Genomic DNA, 21,443 nt, shown 5'->3' on the forward strand with positions numbered 1-21,443 from the left:
TAACAGAATGGTCTTTAAAGCATTTTGTTTTAGTTTTAAATGTCATTTTTTAGTTAGTTTTAATCTTGATCTGGTCACTCATTTTACCCTAATTTTACTTCAAAGTAACTATTTTGCCCTACTTTTTTACCGCATGGTCGCTTCTAGCCCTGAAAACTGTTTTCGAGAAAACGCGCTACAAAGTTTTCTTTTTTCTCGTTTTACAATTATTTTGCATAAAGTTGTAGTTTTCGTACAATCGCAATAGTATGAGAAAAATTTCTATAAATCTGAAAATATAATCAAATAAAGTTTAAAGTTTGTAAAAAAATGACATTATAAACTAAAAATTTACCATTTAATTTTTATAAGACACTCATAAAAATATGTTGAATTTTTTATTCTTTTGATCTAATAAACTGCATCAAGAGCTGCAATCAAGAAAAAATACCGAACAAGTTGTTGATGAAAAGAATTTTTTTTCACTTTTATGAGGTAAATTTTAAGTTTCACTGTATTGAAACTGTAAATTTTCAATAATCTTATCTTAATCTTTTATTATTAAACTCAAGTTCGGGGCTTGATCCAAAGAGTTTTAAAATCTTATTACAAATAACGAATACATTTTTTATTTTTCGATTTGAAAGTTCAGAAATATCTACCTACATTCGATATCCGAGGTTTGAAGTATTGTTGTGCTTGTTTTCATAGAGACACAATGAATGATTTGATTGAAAAAAACAATGCTCATTGGTTTTTCTAAAGTATGATCGGTTTCTAAAAATGAATCGACGAGAAATGCTCTTAATTAAGATTATTAAATCATTTTCAAATTTGAGTTAAAAAAATTGTTCTTTTCAAAATCATAGACTGACAGGTTAGATGTATTTCATCCTATATCTGACTATATAAAAAGAATGTTCAATCAATTGCCAGCCAGGTGTTAAACACGGATGCTGGAATACCCATAATTAAACTAGCCCACCTGATTGACTTGTTCTTCCAAAATATACCTACATCAAAACACGCAATACATTCTCCATAACAGTTAATACGACGTCATGGGGTCCGGGTCTGAGGTACGCTGCATTGGAAATTTGTCAAACTTAATAATCGAAGAATGCATGTTAGACTGCCCCAAATTTGTATGGGAGTTTCAAAACCTGTGAAATGTTATGCGCTGCAGGCTAAAATTGATCCTAGTCCTTGTACAAGATCTCATGCCAAATTTGGGCCAGATCGGATCACGGGAAGGGGTCGCTCAACGAGCCTGAAGTTTGTATGAGATTTTGAGACATTTTGTTCGGAAGAAACATGAAAAACCAGTTTTTCATCAATAACTTTGGTTCCCGTCGGCCGATTTCTTTCAAAAACGGGATTTCTAAAAGCCTAAACTATGAAAAATATTTCATCCGAAGACTGCATTCCGATTAGAGTTAGGATAAAAAAGTTAAAAGGCTTCAAAAATGGGCTAACTTTTTTAAGGATGATATTCATCAATGTTATTGAGTCGAGGCGGTCGAACATATTGACGCCTCATTAACAGTAATGAACACCACAATAAAAAAAGTTAATCCATTTTTGAAGCCTAATAACTTTTTTATTTTGGCTCTTATCGAAATGCAGTCTTCGGATGAAATATTTTTCATAGTTTAGGCTTTTAGAAAACCCGTTTTTGAAAACAGTCGGCCGACGGGAACCAAAGTTATTGATGGAAAACTGGTTTTTCATGTTTCTCCCGAACAAAATGTCTCAAAATACCATACAAACTTCAGGCTCGTTGAGCGACCCCTTCTCGTGATCCGATCTTGCCCAAATTTGACATGAGATTTTGTACTAGGACTAGGATCAATTTTAGCTTGCATCGCATAACTTTTTCAAAAGTCGGGTCATTTGGGGCACTCTAATGCATGTGCATGTGCACTTACTTAGGCAGAAACTGCGGTGAATCCATGCACCCATGGTGGATTAACAACAAACATAACTACTCCCAGCTAAATTCTAAACTCTCACGGTGTCCAAAAATTAGATTTTCGAAGTTTTAATGATAAAACTATGATTAGTGCAAAAGAAATTAGGAGTCAGCATATATTTCTAATTGTCTTGTGTGAAGAACAAAAAGGTATAACCGTTTCATGTTGTTGCAAATTTGCAACAATTAATATTTTTGCTAAATAACCGAAATATGTGATAATAAAATTTTTTCATTATTTTTCCCTTCATGTACTCATCATTGCGCACTATTGAGAATTTTTTCGAGAAAAAATAAAAAATCATGAAATGAAGGGTTAATATCCTTCTTCCTAGCTGCGCCCCAGATCGAGACCATGTACTGCAGCTTGGATTGCACAAATGCATGATACAGGCACGCTAGTTGTTTAGTCGGTACAAATCTCGAAAGCTTCCACATTATACTGTGAATAGCACTTAGATCTCTTCTAAGATAATCTATGTGTGCGTCCCATCTTAGACGTTCATCGAAGTTCAGACCCAGGTATCTAAAAGTTTTGACCTGCTCTATGATAGTCGTATCAACTAGTAGCTGACCATAGTTGCTAGGAAGCCGATGGTTTGCACTAAAGATTACATAGTTGGTCTTATCCAGGTTCAGTGAAAGAAGGTTTTTGTCAAAAAATGATTTCAGTTGAGTTCGTATGACAACGATGTATCGTCCGCAAACAGCCTGGGTTTACCTTGTAATTGAAGCTTGTGCAAATCATCCACATATAAGACGAAGAGGAGAGGCCCTAGGTTGCTACCCTGTGGGACTCCAACAGGCAGGTCTCCAAGGTCACTAGAAACCTGATTTATCTGGACGTACTGCTTTCTGTTGGCTAGGTAGCTGGCAAGAAGAAGGTTCGCATTACCCCTGATTCCATGGGCATCCTATTTTTGGAGAAGTATCTTGTGGTCAATCGTGTCGAAAGCTTTCTTTAGGTCTAAGAATAACACTCCCATAAACTTTCGATTATCAAGAGCACTGTGTATGGCATCTACCAGTTCAATTGCTGCTGTTTGAGTACTGGATCCTTCGCGAAAACCGTATTGATAGCTGTATAGCAGGTTATGGTGCTTCAGGAATTGCGAGATGCGATCTGCTATTAACTGCTCCAGGATCTTACTGAACACCGATAGTATGGAGATTGGGCGATAATTGCAGCAATCCGTCCTTTTTCCCGCTTTATAGATGGGTAGAACTCTAGCTATTTTGAGGAACTCGGAGAATTCACCATTCTGCACGCAGTTGTTAAAAACATCTTTTATCAGGGAGGCTAATATGACATGGTTGGCTTTGATAAATTGTACTGGGATCCCATCTGGACCCGGACTTTTTGAAGCATCTAGCTTGTTTATTTTGATGATAACTTCTTGGTCTGTTGCTGGTGTAAGGACCTGTAAGGTATGTACTGTCACCGTTTTCGATATCTCTTCGTGCACTTCCTCTTGTGAATTAAAATTATCCCCTTATCATTTCACTATTTTTTCGGCAACAAGGCAATCTAAAATACTAAACAGTCAGAAGATCTTTTAGTGACACTCCTGGATTAAAGATCTACAGCATTGTGTTTCCAAATTTGAAGATAATAATACTGAATTTCCAAATCACGATTCAGAAAAATACCTTAATGAAGAATTCAATGCTCGTTGGTTATGTTTGTTAAGTAGTTTATCGGCCTATCGGTGAAAAGTAAAATACTTCCGAAAAATTATAAAATATCAGAGCGTAAATATTTAGAAGCTCAGGAAAAAATTAAGATAGTTTGAAATTTCATCTCTCAGCAACGTGCGTATTATAAGAAAAATATTAACATTTTTTCGCAGAGGATATTATAGATTCGCTGGTTGTTTTATAAAAAGATGTGTAAGTTGTGTAGAAGAATATTGATATGAGTATGAAGAGAAACTTTGATAAAGTTTTCACTATTCATCTCTTGTTTCATACTTTTTTTCAGTTCAGTGATTCATGGGGGGAAGGAGGAGCAGTGTGCAGCTTATATTGTAGACCATTTCCCCCCTCCCTCACAACCCCTCCCCCTTATTTCGATCACTCAAATGATCGTTTTTTCATCATATATTTAACGTTCCTTTATATTGACTGATTTTTGAAAATTGGAAAATCACCCCCCCTAATCTGGTCGGATAAAATAGATCATTTCTCCGCAAAGAAATAACGTACAACAAAAGTAAAAATGTCATTTTGTAGGGTTTTTATTACACTATAAGGAAAAAAATACATAAAAATCATTCGTCAGCTTTTCGGATGAATTTTCGAACTTTTTTTGTGATACCACCCATCATTTTCTGCACAGAACTGCTGGTAACCTCATTCGCCATCTTGATCCACCACTTTTCCTTTTGAGCGGGTTTTTTTCATGGTTCTGTCATATTTCTTCAGTTTTCCCTTAAGTATTGCCCAATATTTCTCGATAGGGTGAAAATCCGGAAAGTTTGGTGGATTGACTTTTTTCAACAAAATCGATCTTGTTCTCCTTATACCACTTAACGACATCCCGGCTGTAGTGGTAGCTTGCCAGGCCCTGTCAGAACTTCACCGGGCCTTTGTGGGACCGAATGAATGGCAAAACCCTCTTCTGGAGACATTCTTCTTTGTAAACATTTCCATTCATTTTGTCCCCAGTGATGAAAATCTCACTACTACAGATCCCTTGCCAAATCATCAACTTACGAGCAAATTTATCTGCGAAAACAAACTTGAATCTACCCGCAACATTCCCTTTACGCTTCGCAAGGTAAAATTTGTTACCGGGTATTTGTCCAAAATCCAATTGTAAGGAAGTTTCGTCGTCCATCCAAATGCATCCGTTGTACTTGATCAACACTTTCTCGTACAACTTCCTTGCCCTGGTTTTGGCAACCTGGTTTTGTTTCAGCGTCCTGTTGGGGTGTTTTCTTGCATGATACGACCGCAAGCCTTCTCGCAAACAAATTCGTCGAGCTGTACTGTGGTTCGTCTTGAACTTTTTCGCCAAATCACGCAAGGAGATTCCAGGATTATTCCGGTCATATGTTCCACTTTTACGCCTGATTTGTTTTGCGCGATCCACCGTAAGGGTCTCCCGGTAACGTTGCAGCACCGAATTTACAGTCGATTTTGGATATTTCAGGAATTTCGCGATCTTTACCCCTGACTACGTCGATTTCTCTACGTGAGTGTAAAAAATTTTCTCTCGCCTTTCGCGCCCCATCGTCGATAACTTTTGACTGACTGCTTCGATCTTGATGAAATTTTCACCACTAAGTAAACAAACCATCCGAATCAAAAAAAAAAATGTCAATAGATCCGCAATATGACAACTAGGGGCGCTGCAGTAAATGAAAAGATGCGACCAGGTTCTATGTGAAACAGCTTTAACAAAATTCACATTCAAATCAAATCGATTACTATTGAAATTACTTATTGATAAAAACCCATGCAGTGCTACCTTTTTTTGTTGCGTCAGATCACATCTGAAGCCAAACCCTGTTGAAGAAAAATCGTGAAATGTTACGCAACGAAAAAGGATCAGTCGTAAAATTACAAAACGCACTCAAATTGAAAATCAAAAACTAAAAGTTTTTTTCTGTCAATTCATGCTAAAAGTTTTCACAAAATTTCGTTAAATTCCGTCGTTAAATACAGCAGAAATCTTCGATACCGTAAAAAATTTTGAAAACGTTAAAAAGTCGCCTGATGTGGCGCAACGGAGGAAAAAGGCATTATCTTGTACATCAATGTATGGTGAAAAAAAATATTGGTCGCAAATTAAAGATAAACTCGAGCAAGGCACGGTAGTATATAGTTTGACTGGTGAATTTTCAACACCTTAAAGTTATGTATCAAAATATACATTGAAAAAGTTGTGAGGCAACGCTGGAATGGGTCAATTGCATATTTGGAATCAAATTATTCAAAAAAAACTCTTAATTTCTTTGCAATTTTCGTCAAATTTTATAAATTTCTACCATGGAAAAAAAGGTTGAGCCTTTGAATGTTTATTGACAATTTCACCCACATTCCGTCTTTACAAATCGTCCATCCACCACGTCTATCACACCAATAACGGAATTACGCTATGATAAGGTAAACTTTCTCATCCGGGACCGTGCATCGCTGCTCCCAAATGGGCACAACTGAGCGCATCCCTATGGAGACCAGGGATGACTGCTGTTAAATGCGCAAGTAATGAGTGATTTGCGCAAGTAAAATGAGTGACCATTTTTGCCTCTTTGGCAACCCGGCTGAATAAAAACTTGCAGACAATGTTGCTCACGTCTAACTCAATTTACTCATGATTGAGAAATTTCATTAAAATAATTTAATAATTTGAGTGTGGAAATAAAGTGAAAGTCTGAAAATAACTCTAAATTTAAAAAATAAAAACCAATACGTATATTTAGAAAGACCTCAAGCAACAAATCCTTGTATAAAGACTTTCTCCACCGAGTCCACCCCTTGTATTTTCTGGAAATCTCTCAGGAATGCATGTGAACAGCGAAATGTTGGTATTTTTTAACAAAAGAATATAAATTAAAAAGTTAATTTAAAAAATACAAATATTACACCAAATCTTTATACCGATGCAGATGTAATCAAATTAAGGAAAATAAAATGAAATTAAAGTCTAAAAAATAGTTTCATGGAGAAACGTCAAACAGCGGAGGAAAATCTAAATTGTATGTAGTTTTTTAAAGTAAGATTTTTCTGCCGGAAAATACGGGATAGTGGTCCAATTTTTTATTGGACACTTTATTTATTGGATCCTTATACATCGTCGGATAGATTAATTCTTGACAAATTCAAAGATCAAAGAAACACTCGAAAACAGCAAAGCTGTCAGAAGCTATAAATAAATTACAAATAAAATTGTTTTTCTGGACTTTTTACATTTGGAACCAACTATAGATAGCTTGGTAAAAAATTTATACTTAGTTTGAAAATATTAAGAATCAAGGTTAAATTACCTACGCAATGAATCTTATATCATCAAAATTGGTTTAAATTTACAGCCCGTGGAACGTCAATAAACTGCAGGTCAAATTTTCCCGAAAGGGATATCGAAATGATAGATTTTCCATTATATTAACTTAACCTTCCAAAGCCGTCCGCAAAATATCCGTTTCGGGGAAATTTGTTTTGTAGTTTGATTTCATTCTCCTGGCTGTAAATGTTAACCGATTTTGATGATATTATATTCATTGTGTAGGTAATTTAGTCTTATTACTCAACATTTCAAAATAAAGTCCATAATTATTACCAGGTTATCAGAAACTGGTTCAGAAAGTAAAAAGTCTGAAAAATCAATTTTATTTTTAAAATACTCATAACTTCTGACAGCTTTTCTGTATTTAAATGTTCCATTGATGTTTGAAATCGTCAAAAATCCATCTATCCGACAATGTATAGATATTTTGGGGTCCAATGAAAGTTTTGACCGCTATCTCAGATCCTCCGGTAGAAAAAAAATCTTACTTTAAAACAACGACATCCAGTTTTGGCTTTGCTTAGCTGTATTTCATTCACCAATGAACCGATTTTCAAAACACAAATTTTAATTTTTTGTCGTTGATTTGATCATCATTTTCATAGAACATACTTTGTCTGTCAAAATTCCCAGTTCTTCAGTGTATTGGAATGATTATGAAGAGGTTTGAAATGTTCGCTTCGGATCATATTGACCCGAACAGCTTTGGAGGGTTAACTTGAAAAGTTTGTTAAACAAAAACAAATGCGGCACTAAGTCACTATACTAAGTATGTTGATTTTGATACTAGAAACAAAACATGGTAATTAGAATTGTCTCTTACTCCGTGTATTCCGGAAATTCCAGAAAGTGCATAGGTATGTGTAAATATATTGGATTTTCACTATATAACTTTACTTGAAACGTTAGTTCAACAAAACCAAATGGGGCACCATGTCACTATATACTAAGTATGTTTATTTTAAAACTAGAAACAAAACGTAGTACTCAGAATTTTCTTACACCGTGAATTTCCCGGAATTTCCACATAGATAGGTGAATGTCGATATATTGAAATTTTCACTATATTAACTTAACTTGAAAAATTTGTTCAACACAGACAATACTACTGATACTAGAAACAAAACGTATAACTAAGAATTTCCCCTTAACCCGTGAATTTCCGGAAATTCCAAAAAAGTGCATATATGTTAATATATTGGATATTTCATTATATTAACTTAACTTGAAAAGTTTATTTAAAAAACCCAAATGTGGTACTAAGTCTCAATATTAAGTATGTTGATTTTGATACTAGAACGAAAACGTAGTTCTCAGAAATTTCTGTTACCCCGTGTATTTTCTGGAATTTCCATTTACGTGGGTTTATATTAATATATTAGATTCTTCATTACATCAACATAATTTAAAAAGTTTATTCAACAAATTCAAATGCGGCAGTAAGCCACTACTTAATATGTTTGCTATTTTCTTTTACAAATGTTAAGAAAAATATGTTCTTTTAATATGCACGCAATTCTAAACGCCCGAGTGCGGGAATTAAATTTAACGGTTGAAAGTTTTATGCACTTTTTTCAACAACGACGCCTCGAAGAGCTCATGATGAGTGACCAGAGTAAAAAATGTAAGCGAAGAGAGCGAGAGCTCTCTCTATTTTCTCGTTTCGTAAACTTGTACGCAATTTGTTCATTACGATGTTCATTTACTACTATTTTGACTTTTCAAACAAATGAACATACAGAGGTGCCATGCGTCCTGATTTTTCAGAATTTGTCCTGAATTTCGAAAACCGTCCTGATTTTTCCAAAACTTTCGAATTGTCCTAATACTTGAATATTGGTCCCTAAAATGACCTGGTTTGTCCAGATTTTCACAAAAACTTCTTAAATATTATCGAATTTGTAGTTCAAGTATGAGAAAATCGAATAAATAGGTTATAAAATAGTTAAACCCATTTTAGATGGTAATCTTCGGTTCAGATGATATTTAAATGGTGTTCTTCGATATGAACTATCGGCCAGCCAACAAGCTGCGTACTGTTGTTGCATAAACCAAGGCGTTTACAGCACCTGTATTGCGCCTTCATTTATGCAATCTAAGCAGAAATTCTTATTATTTTCAAGAATCAAGAGGTGTCCTGAAAAATCCTGATTTTTAATTTCGCGTTGTCCTTCTAAGGTCGAAATTTAGTTCTCTACAATTTGAAATCAAAAGTATTTTTATTGAACAAATGGTTTACAAAATATAAGAAAAAAGAATCGTGACGTCACAACGCGCCACTTTTTAAACTTTTCAGTTTTTTTTTTACAACACCGTATTTTTCTGCTCTTCTATAAGATCAATTTTATGAACATTTCAGAAAAGTATCGATTAATTACATCCAACAAATCGCTGTTATTGATTTTTTCAAATTTTGATTTCAGTTTATTTTAGAGCGTTTCAGTTTCGTGACGTCACAACGCGCCATTTTTTTTTAAAAGCACGGTTTTGCAAAGCGTTGTGACGTCACGAAATTTTATGGTCAGCTACATGAAATAAATCAAAGTATAATCTTAAAAGAAATGCTTAATTTGCCAAAAATGTTTAAAAACTCAACAAATAATGTGATTTGGTGATGAAATCGATACATTTATTCCCAAAAAATAAGGAGAATTAAATCTATAAGGTCCATATAAGCAGATAAGATTTGCAACACTACGCACATTAATTTTATTCGAAGTTTTTTTGTGCGTTCATGTGAATATTATTTAGATTATTTACTTTCTATTCTAGCATAGGTATATGGAGATTTTGATCTTTTTGCAAGATTTTTATTCAAATCACAGATAACTACATACCTGCTTTATGATTCACAAACATTCCTTTTCAAAATCGATGAGGATTTAATTTATTTGATAGTTTGTTTATTCTCGAATCAAGCGTTTTTAATCGTAAAATAACGCTGTTTAATAGAAGTTTTAAAAACAACGGTGCTAAGTTTGCGGTTTCAATTGAGACTTAAATATTTGCTGCACACCAGACCCGTGCGAAGGGCACGATCATGGGTGGGGGGTTTTAAATTTTAAATTTTGTATGGATTAATAACAATACTAAAAAAGAGGACAATAAATATGCAAATTGATTTCTAAAACCATATTAAAACTCATAATCATCACACAAACTCGAAAAAAATACTAATACGAATCAAAATAAATCAGAATCAAAATTTCAAATCAATTATATTTCTGGTTAGTCATTAATAAATTATTCGAAATGTTGGTTCTTATTCTGTATTTAAAAAAATCATGAAGGTATTTTCAAAACATCAGAAACGAAATGCGAATTAAAGCCAGAATTTTAGCCAGAAGAAAAATACATCAAATATAACACCAGATTTGGTAAGAAATTAAAAATGAATTCAAAAAAAAAAAAAAAATCAGGTCAGAATAATTGAGAATAATGTTAATTATTAACCATATTTATTTAATTGTTTATTTTTTTGATCCATGAGGAAAGAATTGATGACATGTGATTAAAATGCTTCTTATAAAAATCTAATATCTCATTTTCGATATCCATACATTTCTTCTAATTTTCTATTTGCCAAGAATTTTCATAATGTTGAAATGTTCTTAGTTATATTCTTTTAATTTCACCGATAAGGTCGATAAATTAAATTAACAAACAAAATCACGGTGATTAAACTCTTCATAAACTAAAATATAATATGAAGAAAAAAGATAAGTTTTAAACATTTGAAAAAAAATTTTTTTTACTCAAAACGTCTAACCAAAATAATTATTGATTTAGTAGATTTTGGTGCGCTGAACTCGAATCTTCAACTAGATTTTGTTTATCACCTCTCGTTTTGGAGATATGAAGTTTATACATTTTTAAATTAATCAGATTTGAGTGAAGTCAATCATTTATAACTGATGAACTTGCAAGTTGACATGAAAAAAAACTGATTCTGAAAAATTTACAGTTTTTAATAATTTAGAAAGACAAGTACAGTCCCCCACAATCATTAGTCACTTAACGTATTCTTTCAGCACAAAATGCTTGTTTATTCGGGTGTTAATTGACTAAATATCAAGATTTTCATGAATTTCAGTCATGAAATGCTTCCTCTTTGAGTTCAAATGTGTTTTTATTTTCTGTTTTGTTAAAAAATAACATAATTTATCGTAACAATAAGCGTTCTTCAAAATCACAATTATGGGTCGAAATTGTAGCCCGTAAAATTATTAGTCAAATTGCACACAATTATTAGTCACATAGAAGTCCATGGAAGACACGAACGCCACAAACGTGGTAAAGTGTCTTTAATTAGAAGAAAAAAAGAAGTCCATGGCAACACCCAAATATCAACATGAAAATCAACAAGTTTCTGGCAAACATTCAGGGGCATTCTTCGATAGTATAAATTCCGGGGGCATTTGGGTTGAGCTATAGCAACCAAGAAAAGTTTAGCTTTGCTAGCAAAAAAAATGACCCATGATTGTGTGAAATTTGGTAGATGTTGTAACAATTATGGGTCAATTTTATGTTGCAAATATTTTTGAAATTTCGCGTTTTATTCGCTCAGTTTCATTTGGAAAACGTAAACTCGTCCTTTTTGCTTGTATGTGACCTATTTATTTTGTTGGAATTTTTAAAATACTCGCATAAGGGGCTTAACGACGTAAGATGCCAACCCCCCCCCCCCAGCATCGAACACAGTTTTCCTGGATAAGTTTTGCAATAACTGCCCGCCAACTGCAACGTTGATAACAAGTAGCGAATACCATAAAGATGGTAAAACGCAAAGAAAATAGTGCCAAGGAAGGTAATGCCAAGGCACCCCTGCTCTAGTATTGGTACGAGCTGAGACGTCACAATCACGATAAATCTGTTAGTTTACTAAAAAACTTTTCTTTTTCGATGATAATCCGAAGAATCTGCTGGAAATTTTCCTTTTTTGAAAACATGTCTTGAAGAAACATTCTTGCTCTTCAAGCTGGGTAAAAAAAAGTAGCATTTTCGAAAAAAAAATTCTGTAAAATAGACCATCGAAGTTCGAAAAAATGATGGATTTTCACCACTGGAATTTGCAAACTTTAAAATTAGTTCAAAGTTTTCCATGAAAATGTTCAAGTCAGAGCAGTTTAAGCTCCTCATTACAATAATGCGATCAAAACCTCATTTTTCATTCAAAACATTCTACATAAGAATTTTATATGGTAAACCGGTTAGATTAAAATCATGACAGTCAGTTGAAAACTCAATATCTACCAGCATATTTTCTTCATTTTTGCATGTTTTAGCTTCAAGGCGACATTGCATTCATTTGAAATTAAGAAAAAAAAATATAATGCAATCCTCAAAGGATCAAAAAACTTCATAATATAGTGAAATATAGGCCTTTCAACAAAATCAAAAAGAAATTGGAATTCGATTTCGTTCTAAAACAAGTTTTTCTTTGAAATTCTTTCTATTCTCACATTAATTTTCGATACAATCGTTTTTGCAACGACTATAATCGAAAAAAGACATATTATTTTCATCATTACCTCATTCCTTATTATTTTTGTTTACAATCTCCTTCTTGATGCCTGAATTTAATTTTTTTAACTCAATTGATAATCATTATCAGTTCTTCCTTATAATCTTCGATTTTTTATTTTTTTACTTTTTTACTAAATTGTTACTAAATTGTTCTTTGAACAACTGTTTTCGTAGCACTTTATCTTTCCAGGATTTGAAATTAATTAAATTTCAAGTAGACCGAAAAACAAAAATTTTGTCATTTTTTTTTATTTCCTCCCTATTTCACTTTTGATATTGCCTTCAACATCTTCAATTAATTCGTTTTATTTTCTTGATAAATTGTTCCTCGTCAAATTACGCGATATGTTTTAATTTGCTTTTATGCTTTAGTGCTATTTTTTATACTTTGCAAGCATTTATGTATGGGAGAATGAGGAATCATAGGCCACTTTTTTTTCTATGCTTAATAACTTCTATATTATAAAATGTAAAATGTAAAAAATGGTATGGTTTTTTACATTTCTAACGTATCATAAGCATTTTTTTTAATTTTTAAGAAGTCATTTTCTCAAAGTTCTGACTGTTTTGACAAAAAAGCAATATTTTTTGGGTTATGAAAAATGGTGAGGAATCGTGGGCCACTGAATCCAAATTGACCAAATAACATGCGAAGTTTATAAGTTGACCTAAAACTGTTGACCTAAATTTCAACTCAATTTAGTTTCTATTATTTTGTCCAGCACTTTTCCATTTAGGATTTTCAATTAATACTTTTTTTAATTCCTTTTTAGGTTTTTGTTTGTTTTTAAGCTTTCAATTTCTCGTTTACCGTCACCAGACGGTGAAGTCTGCCACTCACACTTTTTTTAATTGCTTGACAAATTGTTCTTTTGATTTGTTTTCGTTTTCTTTTATACTTTTGAACTTTTTTTATAGTTTTCTATCTTCTTTTTTTGACCGAACTTTTTTTTAAATTAAAGTTAGTGAATTCTGAGTTTTCGTTAACGTTTCTTAATCATTCATTTTTTTTATCTCCTTCTTGCTGTCTAAATTTTGAAAATTTAAACTCAATATATATTTAGTCATCGTAACTATCAATTTTTAAATGTTTACATTTTCTGTTATTTTTTTGTTAATATTTTCTTTCGCAGCTTGTTACCATTCCTATTTTAAAATCAATTGAATTTCCCCGTTGAAACCCATTTTTTTTACTTTTTGTTCAATTAAGATCAGATTCAGATTCAGATCATCACAGAATATCATGTGTGTAGAATATCATTTTACCAAAAATGTATTTTTTTTCTGAATAGTTGTTAGAAACCTTAGAAGCTTTCCTTTTTAATTTCTTTTTTTCAAAACTCATCGAAATTCTAAAGTGAAAAAAAATTCGACTCCGTCTTCCCATCAAGGTCAAATATTGTTTAATAAGAACTTCGCCTTCCCATCGAAGTCCGTTCAATCAATTATAAATTCTATTTTTCATATTTCTATTTTTGAAAGTGAAACTTTTTTCTTTCAGAAACATCGCCTTCCCGTTGAAGTTTAATTTATTATTTAATTTGATTTTATGTTTATTCATCATTCATTAGGAACTTCGCCTTCCCATCGAAGTCCTGGTTTTGAAAAAAGCATTAAGTCTAACACATTTCTTTAATTTAATTTAAACTACTTGGATTTCAATTTGTTCTTTACATTCACTTTTCCCATCTATTCAAGTGTTCCTTTCAATCCGGGAAATGCTTACCTAATCCGTAGAGCTTCGTCCTACCGAAGGTACCATCCGCGATTTCGAAGCTAATTTTTGACAGGTCGTGTGTGTGCAAGAAAATGTAAACAAATGGGTGGAAATACTAGCTTGTAATAAATTATTGTTTTCTCCGAATTGGTAAGGATTTTCAAAAAATGGTAAATACCAACTTAAAGTAGAAAGTTCAGAGATTATTTTGAGCTATAGGAGAAAATGTGTATGTGCCGTGAGGCATCATAAATTGAAGACAAAAAAAGTCATTTTTTTACTATTACAAAAACCTCTCGGAGTATTTCACATATTTTTGAATGAAAACTTAAGCAGAATGCACATTTTCAATTGCAGTTTGTTAAAAAAAAAGTCAATTAACATTTCTTCGAAACTTGGAAAAGCCCCAATAATTGATAAGCTAGAAATTTCTATTCAAAAATACATGGATTTTTGCTATTTTCTACTAGGTTTTCCTCTGCAGCTGCATACAATCAGGCGTAATAATTTTGATGCTGGAGGGCGGATTTAGATGGTGGTTGAAGTTAATGAAAAAAAGATTCTTGAATTACTACACAACTTAAGTTTACTTTTATGCTATTCAGTTGACATCGTTCAATGGTTATATCATGTTTTGTACTTTTATCGGACTTTATGGTCTGATTTTTTTTGGGAAAACTTATTGGAAATCAAATCAATGCGACCGCTAGCCGTAGAGAATTTCAATAATAATTTAGCATTTTATACTGTCTTAAGCTGAAACCTTTTCAATTTTTACATCTAAATTATTTAAGAAATGTAACAACTAAACCCAATCCAATAGTTGGTTGATAGTAAAACGATAAAATTGTTCCTGTATATACCAGCGAAAAGCACATACATTTCAATATAAAGATATAATATTGAAATATAGATAGAAAATATGAAAAATTCAAAAGTCTTGGTGAAAAGAATCAATTTACATGTTGGTTTTTTCTTACCAACTGACTATTTTAAAACGGAACAATCACAAGAATTGAATCTTCAACTGGGCTAATTTATTTTAATTTAAGTGAAAATAAACTTCATTTTTTCAAAAGAGTGTTTTTTTTCATAATCATTTGGATATATGAAAACTTTAATCAAAAAGTTATAAGGTCATCTATGATTTATCGTTCACCCGGAATGTTGCTCACGCAACATCGTACTACTCCAGATGGCAGCAGCGCAGCTTCGAAACAGCGAATTGTTCTTCGATCCTCATCGGACAGCCATTTAAAAAACGTCATTCAATACAACCGTTATCGCAAAAATTCGTTAATCGACTGACTGTTTCACGAACATTCGTTTATCATCTTTTATTCTTTTAACTGTTTAACCTTTTTTTTATTCAGTTCCGGTATGGTTCATCTGTATCGTACACTTAGTTCCTGAGATATCACAATTTGAATGATGAAAGTTGAAAAAGTCCATTTTCAGATCCATCTCAGATAACAAATATTCTAGAAACTTCAAACTTCGTGAGGTAATAGTGCGATAGTTGATCTATCTTACTTACTTAAGAAATTTAAACCTTTGTATTATTTGAGTAAAAAGTTATGGATGTTCAAATTTTAAGTATAAGTGCGCACGCATCTCATTTCTTTACAAATTTTAACGGTAATGTGAGTGTAGATATAGTAAATAATTAAAGTTTCAAATATCTTTTAAAAATATTTGAAAAGTTTCCTCGGCAAAAACATTATACGGTAAAAAGCTGATACTAGGTACATATGTCGATATTGATACTAGAAACATAACGTAGCCTTCAGATATTTTCCTTGCCCCGTACACTTTTTCCGATATTTTCACTATTGTATACATATGTATGTTGAAATGTTGGACTTTTCTAAGAACTTTCTTGAAAAGTTTGTTAAACGAAAAAAAGCAGCATTAAGCCAATCATATCGAAGAAAAATAAAAGTCATTAAAATAACCTTATACTGGAATTTTCTGCTTACAACGTTTATGTTGCGAAATTTCAACATGTGTCTGTATTCAAATATTGGATTTGTCTAAGTTAAATTGAAAAGTTCGTACCTAATCCGTACTGAGTTGACTTAGATCAGTGGTTTTCAAAGTGGTCCCTACCGCCCTCTCGGGGCGATGAGAGCTTTCAGGGGGGCGTTGGAAGGGTGAGGTAGTTATTCACATTTCACATATTACGAAACAACGTAGATTTGGAATAACAACGATAAAATTCGATGCAAAACAATGAAATTACGTTACAGAACTAAACATGCTAAACATCAGGTTGAAGACTAAAATATCGATAATTTCACAGAGCTGCACGCAAATTTTTGTTCCAGTAGTTCATTTTTTTTATATAAAAAAGACTCCTAAAGATTTTTATATATTGTCGCAGATTTTGTGTACGATCTACATGTTGATCTTGTTTTGTAGGATTATTTTGGATTTTTCTAAAAAGAATAATATAAGATGACAAGGCTAGATAATTTTCAAAATATATTGTCTCAAAAATCTGATGAATAGAAAAAAAAACCTTGAAAAAATCTGTGATGATCTGAATCTGATCTTAAATGTGAAGACGACACCTTTATATTTGTTTTATATGATATCTAATACTATAGTTTAGTGCTCTACCGAATTCAACAGATTAGTTCCATTATTTTTTTGTTTGGAGTTTAAATTATTGGAAGAAATTAATTTAAATGTCTTTTAATACCAACAAAACGTTGTACGTTGAAATTTCCTATACCTCGCCATTTTTCCGGAATTTCCACATAACTTCATATATGTCCAGCGTATATTTATCTCTATTAACTTTGTTCAAAACAATAAATGCGGCACTAAGCCACTATGATAGGTATGTTGATTATGATCCTGGATACAAAACCAGGGCTGGACTGGACTGGATTTCCAAGAGTAAGCCAGTCTAGGACTAAAGGCTAGAAACCCTATCAAATGGTAAATTTTGAAGGAAAAAATTAAAGGAAAATAGTGCGAAGGCCTAGGGAATTAAATGAAGGCAAAATTAAATAAGTTTTTTTGGTAAATATTTTTAAGTAATGATAAAAAATTTGGCCCCTTAATTTATGTAGCCGCATTGTCCATCTCTGGATTTTAATTGTTGTTTGGCTTTAACACATTAAGGACCGAAAGTGTTGTGTTCAATTTTGTTGAGTTTAGTTTGTCCGAACTGCCAATTTATAAACTAGCATTTGCAAATATTATGAAGGTGTTTTGTATCATTCATGATTCAAGAAAACACGAAACCCGTCAATATAGAAACTGACCAATGTTACTCCAAAGCAGCAAATTCTAAACAAAGACTAAATCGACCTTTAATCAAATTTAAAGTAGTCTAATAAATTTCTGCAACCATGTTTTACGTTCATGGGAGTCCAGAATTGGCTTTAAAAATATAAAACATGCCATAAACCCCTTAACAGGAAAAATAATCGAAAAATATTGAAAAAAGAGATCAATTTTACCCCGGATTACGGTACTCTGAATTTTCCGGAAATTTTACATAAGTGCATTAAGAGGAAATTATCGATTTTATTTGCATATGAACAATGTTAAATATATCTACCTAGAATAATTGATTTTCTTTTTGTTACTTATTTTGTGTTGGGATTTTTATTGCCTTCTGAGAAACATAGAGATAAGTGAAAAAATAATCGCCTTGGATTATAATAACGATTACGACATTTGCCGTAATTCAAGATTTTAAATTGTGTCTTTTATTTACTATTCTAAATGTTCATACTGTGTTTTTGTCTGTTTTGTAGAAAACAGCCGCGCCCATCAATAGACACCCAATATTAAACGCCACGATGCAGGCACTTCATTCAAACGCCTAAATGTTTTTTTTAACTGTTCCCAGTAACGACGCCAATCGATTTCTTGAAGAACTCACAATGAGTGACCAGAGTAAAATACGCAAGCAAAGAGAGCGTAAGTAGCCTCTCGATCGTTTCTATCTGATAAATTGTAAACAAATTGTTCATTAGTTCATTCCGTTTGTTTACGTTTTCAAATTGCCAATTTCGTATTGAAAATATCCCTGAAAATTTTAACTATGGAAATTATTATTTAAAAAAACTTAATCCATTATGAGTAGAAAACTGTTACTAGTGATTGTGAGACAAGTTATCTAAACTTAAATATTTTCCAAAAATTGATCAATACTAACAACATTGAGTGCTTTAGGTTCAACTTTAAGCTCAGTATAAGTTGTTTAATTAAGTACGGTTCTCAAATCTTTAATTATAAATTCAGCTATCAGGAACTTTTCTTAATTCTAGATAACTTTAGGAAAAAATCTTAAATTGTTCATCTTCTTTTAACTTAATTGAATATAGATATTTACCATAACACGACACATAAATTGAAGATAAAAAGACTTCATCTTCATCGGAAACTATCTACGAGAAATAGCTCGTATAAATTTTTAATCACAGATTTTTAAACATGAAATAATTGCTTAAAATTTTCGAAATTTATTTCCACTGAATATTACACAATGACATACTAAATAACATGCAGAAACTTTCACTTTTTAAATCATTTGAAGAATCTTTTCTATGCTGGCTTTTTCGGTCGTATGCACTACAGCACTTGTTTCAAAATATGGTTAGCTAATTTTTGGTTGAAGCATTGCTCTAGGAAGCGATTTCAACGATCATGGTTATTGCTAGAATTAAAAAGATTGTTAGTAAGTATTTTGAGCATAAAAAACACTTTTAAATTGCAATCAAAATTCACTTACCATAGCAGATAGCCCTCGTAGGTCGCAAACATACAATCATTTATACGCTCTTCTGCTTGGCACCTCATCAAAATTATCGTAAACTTCAGATGTAAGCAGCAGATGTAAGTTATTGAAAATTAAATTTTCTTTTAAAGATGCTACAAAAATATTAAATTGCTACAATAAATATAAACAATTTAATGAACTCGATGAACCCAGTTATGACAGGTCAGATGAATCAGTAAACCTGTGAATTCACTGAAAATAGCGCTCATGTTGAAATTTCATGTTTCACGACGTGGATTTGTACAATTAGCAACTAAGAAGAATCCCTTATTCAATGAAAAAAAAAGGGTGCTATAATGATGTAAAAAAGAAACATATGCCCCAGGTTTCAAAGAAAACTTAAACGAGTTGATCTTACGTATTTGCTTATTTAGGTTTGTATTCATAACAGTGCGTAGTTGAGTCTAAACCCAAGCAACCAAAAGTCGCGTTCTTACTTAAAGATGAAACTCCGAAGTTCACATTTGGCTGAAAAAATGTTTTACGGGAGCTTCAGGTGACCTATGTCACTTTAAAGTAACTCAAGAATTTCTATCGCCTTTTGAAAGGTTAAAATATCGATAACGGAATTTCTAAGCGCTTTTTAAGGAACTACTTTCAAGAAGGTCGGTTGCGTTCGCCAACTACTTTCTAACGAACCTTTAAGATACTTCTTGGTGTTTTGAAGAACCTATTAGGGAATTCTACGCGACATGTCAAATATATCTGTCAATTTTATGTCATGGTATGAGCTTTGTTCAAATAAGTTTGTTTGTTTATTTTTTCAGTTCTAATATTTGCAAAAGAATCCGTCGAAGGTTAAAATAAACAAGAATTTCCCAAATTTCCATCGTAAATTCCCTTCAGAGTAAAACGAGAGCTGATTAGGCTTCTATGCACCTTTTTAAGGGAATCCTGGTGGCTTGGGAAATTAACAATCCGATTTAGCAGCTATATATGTAAATGTTGGAAAAAGTTTAATAAATTTAATCTTTCTTTAATATAAAGATATAGTGTTGTTAATGATTCATAATTCCTAGGTTCACAAATCCTCAGTAAAAAATTCAAAACTCTAAGCTTATTCAATTCTTTCAACATCCCCTGATACCAAAATAAAAAAACACACACAAATTCAAAATCATACAAGTGATTGTTCTAAAGCTCTGAAACTTCAAAATTCGAAGATTCTTTAATACTTAATTTTAATTCTTTAATTCTTTAATTCTTTGATTCTTTAATTCTTTAATTCTTTAATTTTTTAATTCTTTAATTCTTTTATTCTTTAATTCTTTAATTCTTTAATTCTTTAATTCTTTAATTCTTTAATTCTTTAATTCTTTAATTCTTTAATTCTTTAATTCTTTAATTCTTTAATTCTTTAATTCTTTAATTCTTTAATTCTTTAATTCTTTAATTCTTTAATTCTTTAATTCTTTAATTTTTTAATTCTTTAATTCTTTTATTCTTTAATTCTTTAATTCTTTAATTCTTTAATTCTTTAATTCTTTAATTCTTTAATTCTTTAATTCTTTAATTCTTTAATTCTTTAATTCTTTAATTCTTTAATTCTTTAATTCTTTAATTCTTTAATTCTTTAATTCTTTAATTCTTTAATTCTTTAATTCTTTAATTCTTTAATTCTTTAATTCTTTAATTCTTTAATTCTTTAATTCTTTAATTCTTTAATTCTTTAATTCTTTAATTCTTTAATTCTTTAATTCTTTAATTCTTTAATTCTTTAATTCTTTAATTCTTTAATTCTTTAATTCTTTAATTCTTTAATTCTTTAATTCTTTAATTCTTTAATTCTTTAATTCTTTAATTCTTTAATTCTTTAATTCTTTAATTCTTTAATTCTTTAATTCTTTAATTCTTTAATTCTTTAATTCTTTAATTCTTTAATTCTTTAATTCTTTAATTCTTTAATTCTTTAATTCTTTAATTCTTTAATTCTTTAATTCTTTAATTCTTTAATTCTTTAATTCTTTAATTCTTTAATTCTTTAATTCTTTAATTCTTTAATTCTTTAATTCTTTAATTCTTTAATTCTTTAATTCTTTAATGCTTTAATTCTTTAATTCTTTAATTCTTTAATTCTTTAATTCTTTAATTCTTTAATTCTTTAATTCTTTAATTCTTTAATTCTTTAATTCTTTAATTCTTTAATTCTTTAATTCTTTAATTCTTTAATTCTTTAATTCTTTAATTCTTTAATTCTTTAATTCTTTAATTCTTTAATTCTTTAATTCTTTAATTCTTTAATTCTTTAATTCTTTAATTCTTTAATTCTTTAATTCTTTAATTCTTTAATTCTTTAATTCTTTAATTCTTTAATTCTTCAATTCTTTAATTCTTTAATTCTTTAATTCTTTAATTCTTTAATTCTTTAATTCTTTAATTCTTTAATTCTTTAATTCTTTAATTCTTTAATTCTTTAATTCTTTAATTCTTTAATTCT

At 31.1% G+C, this 21,443-nt stretch overlaps 1 long non-coding RNA gene across 1 annotated transcript; it reads right to left on the reverse strand.

The window, feature by feature from the left end:
* Positions 1-18,673: 18,673 nt before the first annotated feature.
* Positions 18,674-19,103, reverse strand: LOC129753168 (uncharacterized). Its single transcript, XR_008738912.1, has 2 exons — positions 18,959-19,103; positions 18,674-18,883 (listed from the first exon to the last, which is right to left on the reverse strand). It is a non-coding gene; the product is annotated as an uncharacterized LOC129753168 (long non-coding RNA).
* Between the last annotated feature and the right edge of the window lie 2,340 nt (positions 19,104-21,443).

Source organism: Uranotaenia lowii, chromosome 1, assembly GCF_029784155.1.
Source record: "Uranotaenia lowii strain MFRU-FL chromosome 1, ASM2978415v1, whole genome shotgun sequence".
Classification (NCBI taxonomy): domain Eukaryota; kingdom Metazoa; phylum Arthropoda; class Insecta; order Diptera; family Culicidae; genus Uranotaenia; species Uranotaenia lowii.